We start from the raw sequence: 22,059 nt of genomic DNA on the forward strand, positions 1-22,059 counted from the left end.
AGCGCGGAATCTTACTAAATTAAATTTTCTTTCTTTTCAAGATCTCTGCATGTTCCAAGAGAACCATATAGGTAATATAAAATACATATCACAATAAATATACAGAGTAATACATTCAGGCGAAATGAAAATCTCGTTTGATAATCCAGAGCGAGCGAAAGAAAATTTGCATTATTATAATTAAATACTATCAACCTGATCAGCCATCTGAATATTTTAATTAAAATTCTCAGATTCTATTAAGCAGCGAAGAGAAAGTCGTCGGAGATCTAAATCACGTACATCCCGCGCGAATTAAAAGATGAAGGAAACAATTCCTCCTGAAAATCCTCGTACATATAATTGGAGCGACGTGGTACGGTTCAATTAGAACACGTCCGATACAATTGTCAGGAAACCTAGAAGAAAAGAACTTTCCTGTGCTCATTAACGAACTCCATCAACAAGAAACTTCCTCGAAGACGACGATTGAGAATTTGAAAAGTTCGAAACGAGTGTCTTTATACAACATGCTCGCTGCACGACACGCTTCGATCCAGTTATTTTTTCGTTGCATACATTGTTTTATGTTGTCGAAGTTGAATGATTTCAAACATTTTTAATCGTTCGTAGAATAATTAGATCATTTTCAGAAATGATTAGGAGCAGGATGGTAGGAATCACATGCTACCAAAGCGTGTAAGAATGACGTAAAACGAGGTAAGAGAAGGACTTTGGAAAATAGCTCGAGAATGTTGATTTTCATCGACTTGGCGCTCCCATTTTTCTTTAATCAGAAACTCCATTGCCATTAACTCCAATCAAAAAATTCCAAAAGCAAATAGAAAGTACGTAGTTCTAGGACTTTCAGTACAAAGTTACTAAAGGTCTTCATTTCGATAACGTTTCGACCTATATATGAAACCCTCTTTGGAACACTAGAATTTATAATACTCTTAATAATTTTATTCTGGAATTTATATTTTCATTTCTGATCTCAATTAACTTGCTATATTAATTAACAAAAAACGCATAGAAATTTTTATTCCAGAAACAAGGTTATAAAAGAAAGGTGGAACTTTCGAGTGGGCAAATTGCAGACCCGGTAAATTTTATTTGAGATCGTCAAAAGTTAGTTTATAAACGTATCAGATTTTTATTCGTTATTCACGAATAAAATTTGCCTGTCTTAGCGACGGATTTATTCCTGGAGCATTCAGCGGCGAAATCGACACGGCGATCGACTAGGTATCGATGTCTCGTCGCTCCACCTTTTCCACTCGCTAGTTTGTACGACATGTCCAAATCGAATCTGCATGCGTGCCTTTCGTTTCTTATGGCCGCGAATTTGGGAGAAATCCCGTTCGAGCAGCGTGACTCAATTAGCGAACGAGTTCCCGACAAGAGATCTGTCCCATTAACAGCCAGTTTATCGTAACACGACTGCCTTTACGCCATTGATCCCGCGACCTCGATCTAACGGTTGAAATAAAATTGGGAGAAAGAGGAAAAATGGGCAAAAATTAAACTTGACTGTAGAAGGAGTTTACGTATCGACAAATTAACCATGATCACGTTCTTAATTAGCTTTGCAACGATATAGTACGGGCAATGATGACTGCGATTTATTGTTGTAAATGATTTTCTGTGATTGAGTCTTCCTTTTTTTTTTTTTTTTTTAAATAATGGTAATAGTTATTTAGTACGCCTATTTCCTTTCCATGCGTCCCGTGAGTTTGAACTTACGTTCGACAAGAAAATTTGCGTTAAAAATAGATGAAACGAAATGAAAAATAATGTTTGTTCGTAATTGAAAGAGGACCTGTTTTCTCGAATTTTGTAACGGATTCTGTGGTATCTGTCGCGAAAGCGGCGCGAATTAAAAATTCGAAGAAAAACAAAGGCGAATCGGAGAGCAACGTCGCGTGACGCCCAGGAATTTTCGTGTCGAGGGGCACAGAGAGGAGGAGGGACGCGTGTAGAGCTGTTTCTATGCGCGCGATAGTATCGGCCAGCTCGAAAGTGCAGCGTGTATCAGAACCGTTTTTTTTCGCGCACCACGCGTGGCCAGCACGGACTTTGGCTGTCGGTAGCGATGGGACTAACACCGTATCGATACCAGACAATAAAGTACCGCTTTTGATACTCATTTTAATCTCAAACAAAAAGATACGGTCTCAAAAACGTTTCTCATTTTCTACTTATTTATATTCAAATCTATATTCATAGTATCTTCTTGTTAACTGAATTATCTGTAATATTTCCTTATAAACTATTTTGTTTGATAAAAATTCCTGCAACTACACCATTTAAAGAATTTCCTTGTAAAGCTTCACTGCGAGTACAAATTGCATTATCCTTGAGAAGCCATCAAAATCTTCAATTGCTCGAATACCACTGACGTGTATCGTATCCAATCCATCAGCAGTAGTTAGACAACCAACTTGTGTGATAATGGACTGGTTCTTGTTTTGTTCCGTTTCCCTCGCCCCTCCACTCCGTTCGGTACACGCGAAAATTACCACCAATTGGTGCCAAAATAACTGTCGACACACTGTACCGATTTGTGCAACTGAATCGAAACGAGGTAGGTTAAAAAATGAAAAAAATAGACGTTAGAATACACACGTAACATAAAATGGTGATTTAGAATAAAAAATGTTTCTTTACTAAGAAATTGATTTCACCGTCGCTAGAAACTTGCATTATAAAGGGTTAAACTGTGCTTTCTATATTCGCGATCAAAATGATAGTGATTCCTTTACCCGACGGGGAAGTTTCATAACTCCGCGAACAGTGGCACTTGCGTAGAAACTTTTTGTTTCCAGATAAACTTGTCGCCGCGCAGAAACTTTCAAAACGAAAGTTTCGATAACTTTATTACGGATAACTTGCAAGCTAAGCCGTTAGAACTGTTTACACTTCTCGAATCGGAGTCCATTCGACTTTTGCGAAGGCAATCGAGCTATTCCGTTCCATCTTCAAGTTTAAATTTATATTATAGCACGGAGACTAAATTAAAATTTTAGTTGGATCGGTATCTATTGAAAATTTAGAAAGGCCTACTTCAACCATTGCTGACTGGTGAAAAATTCTTGTTTATTCACAAATGATACTTTTACATATGAAACTTGGTACAATTAAACAATAATAGAAATTTTCAAATCTTCGACTTCTGTATTCAAGAATATCTTCAAAGCAGATACTTGAAACTGTTCCAACTTGATCGAAGGTCATTTACACAACTCTTCTAATACTATTTCCATCATTTTGACGTCAGACACTAGCTGAAACTAGACAGACCATACGTTTAGAACAAATATATTCTACTTCTGTCCTGTGATTCATCCTATTCTTGATTGTCTTCGAGTGCTACGATTATTTTATCGCTCTAATTTTATTTAATTAGAAAAAATATATAATCTCAAAACAACTCCATAAATACATTCTTGAAATTTATTTCGAAAACCCTCCATTCACTGAACTCGCATCAGTTAGTATTTATCCCGGTAAATTAATTTTCACGTGATAACCCATAAAAGATTCGTGGAAATCAGAGTAGAGGCGCCCCCAGTGAGACCCTTGTTATTAAAAGCGAGCTATAAATTTTTCATAAGTTCGGAGAGCTCCTCCCAGGAGTATTTAGCTTAACTCGAATATCTTCTGGCTCCTGGCCGTGTATAAGAACCAGCAGCGGCCTCTTCGACGAGAGGAAGACGACTGGGCGAGTGGTTAAAATGGCGAAAGCTTCATTACGGTTCGTAGGAGATTCGGACGCTACCCCTACAGACAGATTTATCGCCTTTACTATGGGGACTCGTTTCGATGAATTACGACCCGCTGAATCTGTTCTACCGTCACGATTGCCTCTCCCACTGTGCGTCAATTTTACTGCCCATAAAACTCCAAAACACCTTTTTTTTTTCTATCCACGCGAGATCCGTGAAATCTGGAAACCAATTGGAGCACTATTTGGCAGCGTTTAATGATCAGCGATTATCGAGTTTTAGGTAGAATTTCAATCATTTTTGTTGAAGGAAACGTACGAATTATGTTTCATGGCTGGACAGTTATGTTCGATTGAAGTCGAAGTTACACGGTACTTTGAGGACTTCGAATAACCACGCATCGTTGAGGTTATTTTTAATCGAAGCTATTAGGGAGTGTTCTAATGGCACCCTTTTACACTTTTTTTAGAAATGTAGAATCTATAGTAGTAAATTCTCTGTCAATTGTAGGGTGACAAACATTCATGAAATAGAACTATGAGCAGAATACTGTAGGGAATGTACCTCGGTACCATAAATATTCACAGGACTCTATTCAACGTTTGAATTTCGAATACTTAAAATATAGAACAATTTATGGAGAGAAATGGAATCCTTTTAGAAAAGTTTTTCGTGTTGAGTTTCTTAGATGAAGTAAGCAATCGACTATTTTTTTGTTGAATATCTAACATTTTTTTAAATAACACAAATATTTTAGAAATGTTTCTTAAAATATCCTAAACAATTTGTATTGCGTAATAGCTTACATATGGTACGTGTCTCTTTAATTTCCCTTCGTTTCACATCCTGTTAAAAGTATTCAAAGTTTATCTTTCCTCCGCGTAATGTTTTTTTAAAACGTCCCGAAAACTTTTTATTTCCATAATAGTTCCTCAAACATCTCTTATATTTTGAATGCGATCGCGAACACGAGATGAAAGGACCGTATAAAGTACAATAAGTGATATCGAATGGAGACAAAAGTTTGCGCTCAACGAAGCGAGGAGACAAAAGCTGTTTACGTACGCTTTGCGCCCACGGACAGTTGTAATAGAATGCAGTTTTGACAGTGGTTGATGGATTAGTGTGGGAGAACAATACCTTTTGTGCATCCACTGCATAGAAATAAATCGCCCCGCGGCTTAGGTAGGTGAAATTCTTAATTTCTTTTTGGTCTCAGATCGTGTCTCAGAGATCCGCGCGGACATTCGAGGAAATAAAAGAACGCGAAGAAGGTATGAGATGTACCGGTTAACGGTGAAAAACGACGTTGAACCACTTCCTTTGTTATGAAATCCTTTGGACAAAAGTGAGTATCGCGCATAGATAGCGCGAGGAGAATGCTGGATTTTTAAAATGGAACGTGTCGCGATAATTTCTGCTTTGTCGAATAAATGAAGTCCCGCGGGGGTAAAGAAGACGAAATAATTGAAAGGGAACCCGCGCGTTAACCTTCGCCTCCAAGTAGCTTACAATTTACTAAAAATATCATTCCCGGACAATGGATAAATGAAGAAAAAGGAAATATGAAATCTCGAAGAGCAGGAAGTCGACGAAACGCCGAGATTTATCGAAGTCCCAAAACTCGCGGTGCACTTCCTCGGCCGAGCGAAGAAACGCTGATAATAGTTATCGACCGGACATGGACAAGTTCCCCACAATAGCGAACGACGTATCGCGTCCTTGAATGTAGGTACATGGAGAAGTTTCGCAGGGCTCGCAGAGCGTCGTTTATCACTTCGGTTTCTGATACGTGACTGTCTGCCATCTGCCGCTGCAGGATACAAACACGCCTCCCCGCTGCACTTTACGGTCGATGGATCTATACGTAAAAGACGAGACTTCCTGTTACACCAGGATGGTGAACGACCACGAGATCCTCGAATGGCGAATACCAAGGTAAAGAAGAAACGTATCGCGAGACAGTGGACGTGTTTCTTGTACCTCTCACGGGCCAATGCATGTTTCAAAGGGGACTCTTCCCAAACGAGTGCAGCATGGTAGTCGAGTAGGTCTTTTCGAATTTAAAAGGTACGACTAGAATCCTGAAAAGGCTGACTGAGATATTTTATTTAAGGATACCGCGATCTTAATCTTTGTGCGTGTATGTACTTATACTTTGGTAGGTTGGAACTTTGTTGGAAGAATTTTGTTAGCTATGGAAGATTCGTTATTAGCGAAATTATCTTTAGTCTGGCTGGGTTTAACAAATTCCTCGCTTAACCCTTTGAGTGCCAGAGGAAATTTTCGTACATATCCGAGAAATACCAGGCAATTTTAAGCAAAGATGCATGATTGTAAACAAAAACGTATATTTCGGTCAATTTTATTGTAAAGTTCATGAAATTTTTACACGATTCTAAAAACATGTTAGACTTCCTTTATTATTAAAGGAATAAAAATAAAACGCTGTAGATTTAACAAAAAATAAATTATATACTACACGCATTATGGTACTTGAAATAAAATTGAAGCGCATAAATAAATCTATATGCATTAGATATAGACGTTATTTTCGTAAAGAAAAATTGATTTTTTAATGATTAACAATATATCACTCCTTGGCACTCAAAGGGTTAAAATCTATGGTAACTTTACTTAATGTAACTTTAATTAATTTTGTTCGTAACTTTAATTGAAACATCTACCCTTGACAACAGGACCATGTGACATCCCACGTTAAATGAAATAAACATTAGGACCTAACATGGAATCTTCAAATCTACATTTACCTGATGAAAATAAGTACCATTTCGAGTAGCTTAGATGGCCAAGGTAAGTAGGAATATCAAGTTATGTTGAAGACAGGTGACCCAAGAACGTGTAAATAACTCGCGAACGGAGGAGCGGCAGGACAGAGACATTCGTCATCATCTTTAATGGAGATTTATATAAAACGTCGCGGCGAGCAACGGACGAGGGACCCCTTGGGGGAATCGAACCAGTCGGCTTCTGTTCTAGATTCACCGGGTGTGAACGCCGAGTTTAGTGGTGGAGCAGCCCCGATCTAGGCCAACCTGGCTGTGCCGCTCGGTGTAGACGGTCGACGCTCTGCGACTGCGCGGATCTCTCTTCGGGACACTGCCCCGGTTTCGAGTACCTTCAAGGTCTCGCGGCTCCGGCGTGCAAACCCTCCCCTTCTCTACCTAGCCAGGTGCATCGATACACCGGAAGCGGTCGCGTTGCTCCTGCGAAAACACTCTTCCTCGCCCCTACGCCATTTTCATCACTTAAACTTTCGTTTGGCTGGTGAAGGTTTGCGATCCATTTCTCTTGAGGAAGGAATACTTACGTAGGTAAGGTATGTAAGGTGTAGTTAAGTATCAAAGATGGTGAGGTCATTAATTGGAGCAGTCATCCATGTGCATGGGGCTATTACTCGCGATACGTCCTGTAACCTTGACTTTTAGGCCTGGTGAGGTTGCACCATCGTTTCTGAGGATTCGTCCACTGTAGTCGGATAGCAGAGAGAGTGAGTTCGTTAATTGGGTCAGTCATCCAGGTGCATCGACTACTACTCCCACCATATCGCCCTGTAACCTTGTCCCATATGCCTGATGAGATTGTCCCACTGTTCAGGAGGATTCGCTCGCTATATTCGCATAGCACGCTGGGTTTATTGGTTGGCTTAGCTTTCCAGGTGCAGCTATATGGTAGAAGCATTAGCATTCCTTCTGAGAAAACAGTTTTCTCTACCGAGAAGTAGAGGCCTGTAACAGTCCTGTTCTCGAATTTTTTATCAATTTGTTAAGTCATCCATGTGTATGATTCGAGTACTATTCCCACCATGTTTGCTTCGTCATCTATGATATTGTTCGGAAGAACTCTGACGCTACGCTGTATTCGACAGCAGGCCCAGTCTTCCAGTTGCATCGTTCCTCCACCATCCTGTAACCTTCTTTCGCAATCCTGGCGAGGTTACGCCATTGTTCCGTAGGATTCGTACACCACGCCGTATTTATACAGCGGAGACGGCGAATTTATTAATTGGGTCAGTCCTTCCTTCCCGTTCGAGTATTCTTGGGAATCCTAATTTATGCAACAGCGGGGCGACTTCAGCTGGTAAATGTAAGCCGCTCACGCGCTAATCTTCCTCCACCGTTAAAGACAATGCTGCGATATTTACGAACTGCTGAATGATAAATCCCGGTAACAGTCTTCGGAGCGTTGCGATAGCCTGAGAAGCGCTCCAGCTTTTTCGATCGAACATGGTTGCGAGACGACAGAGTGGCGATTGCTGTTCATGCACCTGGACGACTGATCCAATTAATCAATTCGTGCGCGAATCCGCGTGAACAAAGATACGATCCGTAGATAACAGGAGGATTCCCGAAGGAAGTATAGTAGCTGGTAGGGATCTTGTGGGATCGTGATGGGGAGGCTGGTGATTGGTCCCCTAAGCGCACGCATGAGCCGCCGAGTTCGAGACGTCCCGAAATCGATGAGGATCGCGTGTCTCAGCGGGCGTTCTTCGTATCGGGAGAGACACGGGCCGGGAAAGAAAGGGGGTGGAATAAAATAATATCAAGGGAAAGACAGAAACGAGGAAAACAGAGCCTTGAGGAGGGGAGAAGGAGCAACCTGGGGGAGAAGGGATGAATCGGAACGAACGAGGGAAGTAGTGACCTAGTCTAAGTGGCCGAGATGCATGACCCGAATACCGGTGCTGTACAGGTGTGGTGTGTGTCCCACTGGCCTCTACCCTCTTCGAGGCACGGAGTCTCTTCGAACACGACGCGCCTGGGCGGTGGTTGTGGTGGTGGAAAGAGCTATGTGGTCCCGAGGGATGCACAAAACGGAAATGCCATCGATCTTTCGATACCGGCGAGGAGGTCTCCTTGGCCGCTCGATATAAGACGCAAACACGCCACTGATAACGGGCCAGTGTTTCAAAGGGGATCCCAACGAAAGGGGTAGCCTCTGCACGGGTCGTTGGCCTGGTATAACCTAATCGCGACGTTACGTAACGATAACTCTTTGTAATAGCGAGCTGGAAGTAAATCGAGGCAGGGTGCGCTCGGTGCCTTTAGTGGATTACCTGGAAGCTACTGCTTATCGAAGACACGTAGAGTACCTTGGCCATTAATGGCCTCTTAGGTCCCGGGATCACTGAACAAAGTTATCCTTCCCCCGATGATCGTGATAAGTAGCCTTTCGTTAGACAAGTCGTCGGGGATGGGTACTTGGATCCCAGTTCAATTGGAGTTTAATACAAGCATCGAAGGGTATCCAATTGGGGGCTTATCGAAGACACTGGGGTGCCACTTTCCTCTACGAGTCACTCTAGTTGTCGCTACATCGTTCCCTTGCTCAACGATACTTCATTAACACGTTTACTGCCAAACGAATACTTTTGAAAATTTCTGCTAAGGTTAAATATCATTCAGACTATTGCAGTCTACGTAATCAAACATTTATCGTGGTATTTATTTTCGTAACTGCATTAAAATTCATGGATTTCATTTAAATTCATCTCCTTTGATGTCTAACTTTTGGAATTAATCTTTTTAGTTCTTGAGTGAAAAACATTACCACTCATACATGGGTGACATGACGATCAACGTGTCAAGGGACGCCAACATTATCCACATCGACAATAGTCTCTAGCTGTCATAATGAGGCTTTCTCTTAGGTTATCTCTCACAACCGGAGTTTAATACACCAGCTACAGGACACCCAACTGAGTTCTTCTCGAACGCTCAGTTCCGGCATCGACACTTTTCCCTAGATGTCCCTCCAGTTGTCGCTACAGTACTCAATTCGCTTCAGGCTCCTATATGCACGATCCTCCGGCGGTCCCTGAACGCCCTGGCGGGTCCGAAAATTTAGTTTACTGGCGCAATCCTGTGTGGTGGCGCGAACGGATTTATGCGCGTCCTTGACCAACAGCCCTGCCGCTGGAACACTGCGCGTCGAACTTCGGGAACAATGGAGTTAGCAATGTCGGTGCAGGGTGGATCTGTTGACCGGACACTCGAGCTGCCGCGGAAGCCGTCGAATTGTCCGCATAAACGCTTGGAAACGATGGAAACGAACGTGGCGAGCGACACGATTCTGTAAATTTTCACCAGGGAACGTGTTTCAGCGCTTGGCCAACGAAGATACGGCATCACGGACCGACCTTGAACGCAACCGCGAAGACCGATGGGGAAGGTTCAACGGGAAATTACATTGCGGTTTCGAGCGGGAGTCAACTGTGAAGGCGAAACTGTCGCAATTGCTGTCTACGCGATACTGTTCTTCACCCTCAAGCGGGCATTTTCGTTGGAGAAACGAGGACCACCTATCTTAATCACCTTGGGACTGAATTTCGTTGGATTTAGAGTGCATTTGGATGACTGTGACACGACGTGGCTGAATATTGCATAAAAGTTTTGCTTAGGTGATGGACTATCATTTATCGAAAATGATGATTAATTGACCTTTGATTTTAGGGATCCTCAACTATCTAATTTTAAAAGGTTCCTTTCCAAGTCCTAAGTATGCTCTAAGTAATCACGCGTGAACGATGACGACCTGGTCACGTGTGGCATCGTATCAGATTCAAGCTTAACACTTCCTTTGAGCTTGAAGATTCTTAAATTAAATGAGTTCAAACCGAAAAGTAGCAGGGCGTAGCAATCTCCAGTGACACTTTCTTTGTAACTAGTTTCTCTTCAAAGTAAAGATAGAGAAGTTCCTTCCCATCCTTGGCGGTCCTCAAACAACTTGCTATCTGATTATCATCCTTCCTATCTGTGGACAATCGTATGCCGAATAGACAATTTTGAGGCCAAGTGGCGTTGAAAGCAGAATTCAATAACTCCTTCAGTGCTAACGATAAAGAATTCTAGACGAGCGGAATTCATAAACTCGTGCCTCGGGAAGAGTCCGATGGCAAGTACTCGTCGAAATAAAAACGAATCGAAATTAATTTGATCTGTTCGTCATTTTCTCTAATAAATTCTGCTGGAGATTTACGGCGTGCTAGGTTGTTGCATAGGAAAGAGTGCTAATATTGATTAGAAGCAACGTAAATAACAGCTTCAAGTATACCTACCTCGCTTTTCCTCAAAAGTCCTAGTGCCCCGTATGCCTTCCAATATATTTTACTTCTCTCGCATCTTTTCTCCATCAAAGATTAAGTTCCATTGGCAGATGCCACCTATCGAACCATCGGGATAGTTCTAGAATCAATTTGACGTGGCCATTCCATATCGTTCTCTGTCAAAAGACGTTTCCTTCTGATATAAGGAGGGTTTCTAAAGCAGCAGGCCTCTGAAGAGGAGTCACCCTTGCCTATCTCCATCGCCGAGGCCCTGGCTGGCTTAGTATTTCCTCGCGTATCCCATGATTCATGCATGCAGAGCCCCCCGACAGCCGTTCCTGGCTACGAACTCGCGTGATTTCGCGAATAAAGCCCTAACTTCAATCGCAAGCGAACGATATCGCTTGGAAGGAAGACGGCGGAAAATATTCAGTATCAGAATTAATAGGCGAAGGGTACGTGCACGTAGCCACCTCTGCCTACTATCTGTATCATGGCCGAACCGTGCAGATATCCGTCTGTCTGACCTAAATACGTAATTATCTTTTCGCGAGGCACGACCTTGGACGAGCCAAGTCCGAACTGGGCCATGTCTCTGTCTGCCAGTTTTACTTCGTACATAAAGTTACCTGGTTCGCCCTCTCGCTTCCTCGGTCTATCCATCCGTCCGTCCATCTCCTTCTCTCTCTTCGATTCACTCGAAAGAATCTTTGAAGGCGCGGGAATCGGATACACTCGGAGGCGTCATCTGCGCGGGAATAATATGTCATAATTCTCAAGGATCGCCTGGGATAATTTAATTAATCCGCTTTAACGGAGATTCGAGACACTTGGCCGACGTCGCTTTTTTAATTACACGCGGCGGAACTCGGTTCGAGCACTCGATGCTACCTCTGAAGCCTCGTACTTTAGAACCCCTCGCGAACCGGAGGTTGCTCGACTTCATCCTCCTCGATGAATTAAACCGTTAGGTAACGAATCGTTATAAATTCGAATCTCACGTTCGCCTCTTCCAAGAACAATTTACTTTACCGTGAAAATATCCGTGGCGGTTTATAAAATTTATTTCACTACCCTACAAATGGAATCTTGAAACCTATTAGTTAATCCTCGGGAATACTCTAAGCTCGAAATCCCCAAACTCGGTACTCGTTTATATTAGGTCATCCCATAAGTTCGTCCCGAAGACTGTGTTGATATTTAATTAAAAAACTACAGAAATGTTGCGAGAAAATATTGTAAAATGAGAGAGAGATTACCTTTCTTTATAACGTAAGTGGCATGAACTTTTACAACGACCTGATATTACAGCACCCCCACGATACAGAAAAAAATTTCGTGTCCCCATGGATCCGCGCGATATTCGAGTAAATTTCACCGCCGATAAGGAAAACTTTTATTTGAACGTCCTCCAACTCGGGCGCGGTGCACAATGGGTTAATTGGGATGGACGGTAGTCGCGAGAAAATAGACTCCAGGCGATCGAATTTCTTTTTTTCCGGAATTCGTAACGCGTTTTTCCTTGAAACTATCGACGTCCATCGCGGCATATAGGTCGTGGTGTATCGATGGCTGATATAAAATGGATGTCTTTCAGGAAGATGTTCGTTCGATCGAAAAACGTTATAAGCTGGCTCGCCGACCGACACAGAGTCCTCAGGTGAACTCGCCCCGGTGACCACCGCCACTCCTGCGACCCATGCCACCCCCGACAACTGGAACGCTGACCCAGTTATAATACACCTGTAGAAACAGTGCCAACACTCCCGTGTCCGCGGATGTCGGTCCGTCGAACGAACGACCCTGCACGTATCCGAGCTCGCAATTCCATCGTGCACGCAACGTAATCCCTTTCGTAAATGACGCCTTTCGAATGATTCCTTATCGTTTCTGGGACTAAGGACACCGGTGGCGCGTACGCGGCTCGACGAGCAGTTCGGTTACCTTGGGCCGGGGATCCTCCTGTTCCAGTTCAGCGAATCAATTGTACTGTAATTGTCGTAGTGGGAAGAAGGGAGATGGGGTTGATCGGTCAGGACCCTCGTGTCAGGAGAGCTCGATGGTATTATTATGCTGCTACGATTAATGTGTGATCTATAAAGAGAAACCTCACTACTTCACTGTTTCGCAATGATCCCAAACAAATGGTAGATTAGGCCACAGTTACTTTAGTCGTAGTCAGTCCTATAAATATTCGCACCCTCTATATCTATTGAAGAAATTTGTTTAAATTAAATGGTGAGTTTGATGTTTCCAGCTGTGCATTTGTATAAATGCATTGATGTATACACATATATATATGAGCTTATTCATGTATAAATTTATAGTGAAAAATTTATTTGGTAATATCAAAACTATTATTTAATTTAGTCAAACTTCTTTAATAGACATAGAGGGTACGAGTATTTATGGGATTGACTGTATATAATTATTTTAGAACCAATGTTGAAGTAGGAAGGAAAGTCTGATATCGATGAAAGGGTACATGTCTTACCAGCGATAAGACATAATAGCAATGAAGCTCCTTCTTTCGATGCACATCACTAATTGAACAATCCTACCTACGTAAATGAAATCATCGTTCGAGTTATATGTGCAGTGATACCATTATTATATTAAATACGATACTCCAGCACGAATATTTCAACCGTTCTCTTAAATTGCTCAGTGACACGATTCCTTACAGTCCGATCAATGTCAATTGACCTCTCTTTCAGAGACAGAGAGACTTCGGTTTGCTGTAAAGAGACGTGAGATAGACGGGTTAAAGAGACTATGTCAAAGTGTAACCCTCGATGGCCTTGACCTATCTGTACATTTTCGCCCGACTATAGTCACTCTAAACGCTGTAAAATGTAGGTATGCACTAAAATCGTCGTAAAACGCAATAATTAGTAAAACAGTACGAGTGGATTGTGCAGCATAAGACTCTTTCGTTACGAAACCGATAGAACTCCATCATAACACACATCCCATCACTCATCCCGATAAAATTCTTGCCTACACTTCATTGGGTGATGACTACTGATCAATCATATCGCAAGTAACATCGAAACTTGATCAGCATCTGTTTAACCTTCATGAATACTAACCGGATTCCAGTATCGGAACACTGAATACGATCGCATGGTAATTCGAATCAGCAATCTCTATGGCATTAATTCACTGCAATTCGAGAAATTAGATGGGAGGAACGTCATCAAACATTTCTCACAAAATATTTCACTGTGTTACTTTCCTGTTATTTTCAAGGAATTTTTACAACACTAATACATAGCAATATCAATTACGGTTAAAATTATCTTTTGTTACAGAGAGTTTTGTATATCTTTTGTTATAGAATGTTTGTTATAGAATTTTTATCAACACTCCTACATAAGCCCTTCTTGTTCTTGCTAAAAATAATAAACTAACGTTCCGGAATACGCAACATTGTATCTAGCCGTATCAACACGTTGGTCGCTGTGTCGCCCAGAAATGGATGACAGGACATTTCATTCAGGAACAACGAAAATTAATTCCAAAGGTGGGACAATAATGAAAATAGGTCTGGATAGGATTCGTGAAGTTTGTGACGTTATACAATTAAATACTACGGCAAACGTCAAATTATCTAATTTTTAATAGTCTCGAGACAAAATTTTAACTTTGTAGAAATTTACACGAGTTTCAGCTTCCCAATTAACGTGTAAAGTCTGATCCTTCTAAAAAATATTGGACATTTCAGGGCCAACAGTACGAGGCTCACGGTGTCCAGCGGAAGATACAGATTCATCGCTGGCAAATGTCTAGCCGTCCTCGCGCAGTCGATTCTTCCCATCTGTTTTCACCGGATTCCCCTCCCCCTCTGACCCTGGTAATTGCCGGGAGTCAAGCAACAGGCAACCCCGTCATTTTCGCAGACGTTCGGCCCGGGTGTTTGAAAAATGTCGAGCCCAGGCGGAGCGTCGTTCTGGAAGGTCTGGCGAAGAGTGCAGGTGGGTAGCCGGGTCGCGAACGGGGTCGAAGCCAGCGGGTGGGTGGGTGTGATCGCCCGATGTAGGTCAGTCGAGAGTGTTGGCCCCTTTCGCCTTGACACGAACGCAGGTTATATGGATCTCGGTTCGGGTCAGGTTACCGATGCGCGGAACTCTTGAAATTCTACCAGGCGGACGCCCATGCACACCTCGACGGGCACGTTTCGCGAAACAACGCCCGATTAAGGGGTTACACCAGGTTCAAAACAGATAATCTTCACGGTCCTTTCGAAATTAATTGCGGGGCAATTTGGGGGTCTGAAAAATGTCTACTCTTCGGGGTACGAATTGATAGTGTTTATAGAACGCAGAGGTATTTTTCACGGATTCCCAGTGTTGAGTTTTATTCAAAATGGTGGCTCTTGTAGGTTACACCTGGTAGGTTCACCTTTCGAAATTAATTCCAGGAGAACTATCTGTTTGAAAAATTTGTGACAGTGAGATACGAATATACTGTATTTGTCGAGTACAGAAATATTCTTAGGGATTACCAAGCTCGCCGCATTCAAAATGGCAACCTTCGTAGAAGTGGTGTTCCTTCAAACTACGATGGTCCCTTGGGTGAACGAATTTCACATCTTGACGAATACTCTTGTTTACAAATGTACATTTTATCACGCACAGTCAGTCCCATTAATATTCGTACCTTGTATGTCTATTAAAGAAATCTGTCTAAATTAAATGATATTCTATTTTCAAATAAATATTTCATTATTAATACATACAAATGTAAAGGTTATTCATGCACATACATATATAATGAAACATTTATTTGAAAATATCAAACTTATCATTTAATTTAGACAGATTTCTTTAACAGACATACAAGTATTGATCTATACATGATCTTTTCGAAGTATTGAAAAATACAAGATGATATTTACCGTAGCCTAAATCTGACAATTTGAGAAATTTTGATTTGATATTTTTAAAATGTACATTCAACATCTTAAATTTTAAGAAAACGCGAATGAAGGAATCGATACTTTTTCACCTGAGGTACGAGCGAACCTCCTTAACATTTCGAGTAGAAACCTTCTACGAGACAAATGCGCAATCGATCCATCGACCAATCTCGCTGCGCGGCGCACCTGCCAGGGGACTGTTATCGCGCCGTTGAATTTCATTTCGAGTTCCTCCCTACTTTTAACGATCCGCGGCGAGCGCTTGATTTTTGGCGCGACTCGTGTCAAGGTTAAATCAACACGAGCCCGCTCGTCCAGTTTTTACTGTCGCTACCCGCTTGAAGGTATTGCGCCATCAGGATAAACTAGCCTACATTTCTTTCAACCCTCTATCGCATAAATTTGATTTTATTGAAGGAGAACACAGCATAGAAGACAGAAGATGTCGAAGAGGACAGTTTTACTGTTGGATAAAACAAATATGTTTATCTTCGAGGTCTCTTGAAGGTCATCGATGTATTTCTAGTGGCATCTTTTTGTAACTGATGTCAAGGTGAGTCCACTGACCCTGTAACGACCTTAGACTTAGAAAAATAGGATCGATGACGTTAAAGTCTGCAATTATTATTTTATTTAAGTTAAACTAATATGAATTAAACAGATGTCTTCTGGAAAATCAACTACGATAATATTACCGAATTTTGACTCCCCTTGATTTCGGTTTGGAACCAACGGCAACCAGAAGACAGAAAAAATTCTTCGTCCAAGATGGAACCACGCGTGGAAATTCGAGAATGAGACGTTTTGCGTCATTCATCTCGCGAAACAGGCCGCATTGTCCCGTTAATAACACGTGTTTCAATGTGTTCAAAGCAGCGTTCGCGTCTGTGAGACGACGCCAGTTGTGCACGCGTATCTGGCGTCTCCAGCTGAAGAAACATTTCGGCGCCGTTTCGTCGACGACCGATTCAAAGGCGCGCAGTCGAGTACTCGAGTTCGAGTGTTTGACTCCGAAATTTGCCCAAAGTAGTTTTATTGGTTCTTCCGAAACGAAAAGCACTCGTAGGCGATGAAACGTATTTGTGTAACATAATTACTAGCAAATACGCAAGGGAGCCAAACGTTGGAAATAGTACTGCTAAAATGCTGAAACGTTAACGTGGCTCCGATAAATTATTTTCAAATTTATTCGAACGGGGATTGAATATGAATTTCTTAGAAAAATTCCGTTGGTCCTAACGAAGTTTACACTTTTTTCCGTGTAAATACTCGACTGCGAGGCGTTTTGCGAGCCAAGGCGAAGGGTCACGGGAGGAAAAAAGAACTCGGCGCGATCTAACGAGAAAACTTCGCCGTTTAGAAACGAATTTAAACCGACTCGAATCGAAGGAGACCGAAGGAGTTTCGGGGAATATTCGATGGAAGCGAGAATAATGATGTCGTTCGTGTCCATACACTTCCGCGAAGTTTCCCCTGTTCTCCAGCGCGAGGGGTAAACGAGAAAACTTGCTACTCGATTAATTCGAGAACGATGACAACGTTAAACCTTCCTTTCTCGTGATAGCTCGGGTCACATTATCCTCGCGGCGTTTCATAGTCCCCTCATCTTCCCTGGCCACGTGGGATCTCGGTTCCTTATGAAGGGAAAGCTTGGCGAAGTACTGATATTTCAGAATTTTTTCTGAGAATGTAGATTGACTAGTGTAAATTTTACTTACGTGTATGTAAAGTAAATATTCAGAACGCTACTTTCACCAAGTTTTGATGCAGTGAATCGTCGATGAATATCGCAATGCTAAAATGCTTCAATGGTAAGACGTTTCACTGCTAAGGTGCTTCGTTGTTAGGATGCTTCGATGCTAAGACTCTTCAATGCCAAGATGATTCAATGCTAAGATGCTTCGATGCTTCAATGCTAAGATGGTGCGATGCTAAGATTCTTCAATGCTTCAATGTTAGAATGCTTCAATGTTTCAATGCTTCGATGTTTCAATGTTTCAATGCTAAGATGTTTAGATGCTTCAGTTCTTCAATACTAAAGTGGTTCAATGTTAAAATCCTTCAATGCTTCAATGCTAAAATGCCTCAATGCTTCAATTAAAAGAAGCGTCAGTTCCAATTATAGCTCCACGAACCGAGTTTGAAGTGGATATATCCGATAGCTTCCCAACAAAGATATCTCAGATATCACGAAATGCTTCAAGCTCAAACCTATCCAAACTCCTCGGATGACCAGTCGTAGGCATTCCCATTGCCAGAAACGTTCCAGCAGTTACAAAAGGATAACATCATGATCTCGACGTTCCCCCGATCCAGCTCGTGAAATCAGGATTACACGGAACGTTCTGCCACGCTGAACAATCGCTCACCTGATCGACTGCACACCGTCGATTCCAGCGGGCGCAAGAGGGAAAACTTGACGGTGTCCTCCGTCAACGTGTAATTATGTATGCATAAAGGATGCGACTGTTCGCGATGCCGTGACAAAGACAGACTAAATAGACACATTCAATCGTCACTTGCGAATCTATACGTGTGCCTACGTGAGGGTGTGCATCGCGAACTTGTTCGAATGTATCCATGACCGTGCCCATTCGTGTGCGCTGACACATATTCGCGTATATCGCCCGCGATACGTGTCAAGGTCGATGATTTATTACGGGACCATAGCTGGCGAACTAGTGACCGCTCAACAAATTTTTCACATTAATTGCAAGGATGATTGGAAAGTAATGTCGCGTCTCACAATCTTGTCCTGGGGATTTCCCCTCCGTGCACGTGGAATTCAAACGTTAATCGTCCGAGTTTCGAGCCGACATTGTCGTTTCGATGGCCTGTTTATTTTTGCCCGGTGCTTTCTGAGGTAATTTCTACCGCAAACTGTAATTAAATCGGCGCGATGGAAAAATAATCAGCTTCGGATGTGTTTTATATTCGGTGGACATCGAATACTTTGTATGTTTTGTATACTCTGTATATTTTCTCCTTTTCGATCACCTATTTAACAACCAGGTGACACGGCACACGCGAGTGGATTAAAAAGTGACAGTAGCCTATCCAGCATTCGCCATTAAAAACTCTAACAAAGATACCATGTCGCGCGAAACATTTTCGACACGCGATACGTCCCATTGTGCAGCCATTCCGCATATAGGATGGAAAATATAGCGCCGATGTACATTCTTTTTCCTGGCGGGCGCGACCGAGCCGTATAATCTTCAAAAGGGTAACTCGCTGGCAAAATGGGTCGTGAATTTGTTTATCACTCGACGTACTTTTTCAGCCCGCTCTATTTTCCCCTGTCTCCACGCAGATGGCCCTTTACACTTTCCTTGAGCGCAAGGTGAAATTTCCGTTCGATCGGACGCGAAAACTGGCACAAATTATTTGTGTTGATATGCTTTTGATAGGCTGCTCGTAACGGGGGAACGTAATGCACCGTTCGAAACGAGTTTAGGGAATTTCCAAAAATCCTGAGGAATGAAACATGAGAGACGAAGGTTGTATAATACAGTTAAATTTTCATCAAACGTCTTACTGCCATATTAACTTACGAAGGTTTAGAAAGAAACGATTTTTCGATGGGTACTTTACATCCAATCTTTTTGTCTGAAATGAAAGTACGCACGGTTATAATTAAACGTGAAAAGTGGTATCGTTTGTGTGTCCGTGACGACTGCACTGACAAGGGTGGTTTTTAATTCAAAATCAAAATCCTGAAGCCCCATTTGAAAAGGCCTTTATTAACGATACCTTTGCTACAAATTTTCGGTGAAACATAATGAAAATTGTATCGATAAATTGATATGCCCTTTCCCTGTTTGATTTTAATGGGGGTTGTTATTCCAGAAAAGTTAGAGCTATACCGTCCCAGTAATAAAAGTAACGTTCATTCGATAATAAAATAAATCAGCTCTTGTTTTCCAAAATTATTACCTCAGAAATCGAGTAACGACTCAAGTAAATGTTCATTTAACCGATGCCCAACCCTGTCGCTGTGTAGCAGCGACGCGAACACCCTGTATAGGTGCGGCTGCTCACGGCAGACTGTAGGTCGTAGCTTGCAGGCTGCGGGGCGCCGTTGGAGTTCAATGTGTACGTACGCCCCCGCACACGCAACAGAGGGTGAGTGTATCGAGTGCGCTGGCTGCACGGGGTGAACGCCCCTAGGTGACCGCGTCCCGCACCCTCCAACCTGCAACGCCGCTAAGAGTCTCCTTTGGAAACTGGGGCTCAGTTCCACTATGCCAGGCAACTGTGCTTCGATCCTTCCCTCTGGCGAACGTGATGACCCCGCCTAGACAACTCCTGATATCCCCCCACTGAACCGTTAACGTCCACTGTTTATCAACAATGCTCTCCAGCCGCTCGAGATTCAATTATTTCCCCTCAAAACATTCCTCTATAATATTCTTCAGTGATTATCACGCGTGACTTTTCAGGAAGGTTAGAAATTTACTTGAACACATCCCCTTCCTCCTGCCATCCCTTTATTGAACTGATAACATCCACTAGTTATCAACAGTGTTCGTTAGAGTAAAAATAATTTCCGTTCAAGAAGATCCTCTTTTGCAATTGGAATCAATTTCTGCTATAGTTACCTGATTCGTTAAGTGTCGGAGCACGTTATAGATTTTCGTAGAAAGTTTAGAAATTTTGGTCAGCTTAGCTCTGAAACGAAACACGATTTCGTTAAAAATAGCGCGACCGTTTTAGAGATTCTTAGTCGCTGCAAATATCGAAAATTATTTTACTCCACCCATATGCTCTGCCTTTTTTTTTTATTCCTCACTGACATACGTCAGTTGCAAGGGAAACGCTATTCACGCGAACGTCCTATATATCGGCCAACATCGACGCTGGCACCTTTTCCTTGCATAATTGTCAGAGCCACGTATAGGCATTTCAGCGCCTAGTGCGACTTATCGAACGCTGCAATGGATCAGAACCTTTCGATACAAATTCCAATATTATTTAGTAACACAGATTTTGAGTTTTATATCACTAAGTTTCAATTATAAATAGCGAACCAATTTCTCCGATTAATTATTATTGATATATGTCAATTTTTCGAAAATCTAACAAGAAATTTTATATGATCATTGAGAAGAGAATTTTTATTATTTTACGTATACTATGCGAGTATGTTACAATAGTTCGTTTATTTTGTTCAACTTTCAAAGGCTTCTCGGATGCAAGTACCCCGTCTGCACCCGGTTTCCACGTTCCTGGTAATTGCTAGCAGCCCCGCCTCCAGCTCGTCCATGCTCGCGGTGATTCGACGGTTTATCGTCGATCCCCGCAACCTAATTATCGGCGCATCGATCGCAACAATTAGTACGACTCTTTGCTTCCCTTCCAAACGTTCTTCATCCCCCTACCCCATTTTTCCATCACTCCTTTTTCTGCGTCCCCTTGTTCCCGAAGAGCTTAAAAGAAGTCTGCTCGAAATGGAAATCGTTGTTTCGCAAACAGCTCAAGGAAGTTCCTGAGCTTACACGCTGCTCGGAGGCTCGCAGTTGCGAGTGATTAGGTAGACTTAATGAAATATCAAGGCCGGAATAAATACCCTGGATTGTGAAAAATTCAATGAAAATGATGATGAAGCAATTTTCTGGTTGTGCAATTTTTTCAATGAACATCCAGTTCTTATTATAAGCAAATAATTCGGTAAGTTCCTTCACTGTACAGTACCGCTCTTCAGAATTGTCTCAAGCTGCGAGGTGTTCTTTCCTAAATTAAACCATGCTATTAACATTCAGCAAGTGCGAGCATCTTCAAAAAATGGTGAAAATTACGATGTGTCGATCTGAGGGACAAGGATTGTGAAAACCTGAAGGACAGACCTCACGACAGGCAGAAAAATACTCGTCGTATATGCTAGCGATGTTTATCGATGCTTCGTGCAAGTGTGCAAGGGCAGTCTCGATTTAATCAGCGACTCTTCGACACGTAGACATGTCTCTGTCCAACTTCATCCCCCGATTTCTGTTGCCAAGGCCCGCGTCAAGTCATCCGCGAAGCATATTCCATCGACTCCGTTCACTGGCTGAATAAATTCTGTTGGCCAACGCTGTTTCGCGCCATCCACTTTGCCGCGGCGAGAAACGAAATCTTATCGGACAGGTTATCAGAAAGTGGATAAGGATACGTCGCTTGAACTTTGCCTTGAGCCTTAAGTACCTCGAAAACGAGATTAAGAGACCACAGTTGAAGTCGAGAAACCTTGAGCAGCGGAGATTAAACTGTTCCAATCATTCAATCCTTTACAGTTTGTCTACTTAAGACAAACGCTCGGTCTCTCGTTCTCGGTCTCGGTCTCGGTCTCGGTCTCGGTCTCGAACAAGTGTGAGCCACCGGTGGTT

The 22,059-nt window shown here is 42.3% G+C and overlaps 1 protein-coding gene and 1 long non-coding RNA gene across 2 annotated transcripts in view; one reads left to right on the forward strand and one right to left on the reverse strand.

Annotated features, from left to right (window-relative positions):
• Positions 1–22,059, reverse strand: part of LOC128875785 (neuropeptide SIFamide receptor) — a 65,325-nt gene that overhangs the window by 26,822 nt on the left and 16,444 nt on the right. The window lies entirely within an intron of this gene.
• LOC128875793 (uncharacterized) lies at positions 1,195–6,105 on the forward strand. The gene is made up of 3 exons (XR_008456883.1): positions 1,195–2,566; positions 4,927–5,435; positions 5,527–6,105. It is a non-coding gene; the product is annotated as an uncharacterized LOC128875793 (long non-coding RNA).

The sequence above is a fragment of the Hylaeus volcanicus genome, chromosome 4, assembly GCF_026283585.1.
Source record: "Hylaeus volcanicus isolate JK05 chromosome 4, UHH_iyHylVolc1.0_haploid, whole genome shotgun sequence".
In the NCBI taxonomy this organism is placed as follows: domain Eukaryota; kingdom Metazoa; phylum Arthropoda; class Insecta; order Hymenoptera; family Colletidae; genus Hylaeus; species Hylaeus volcanicus.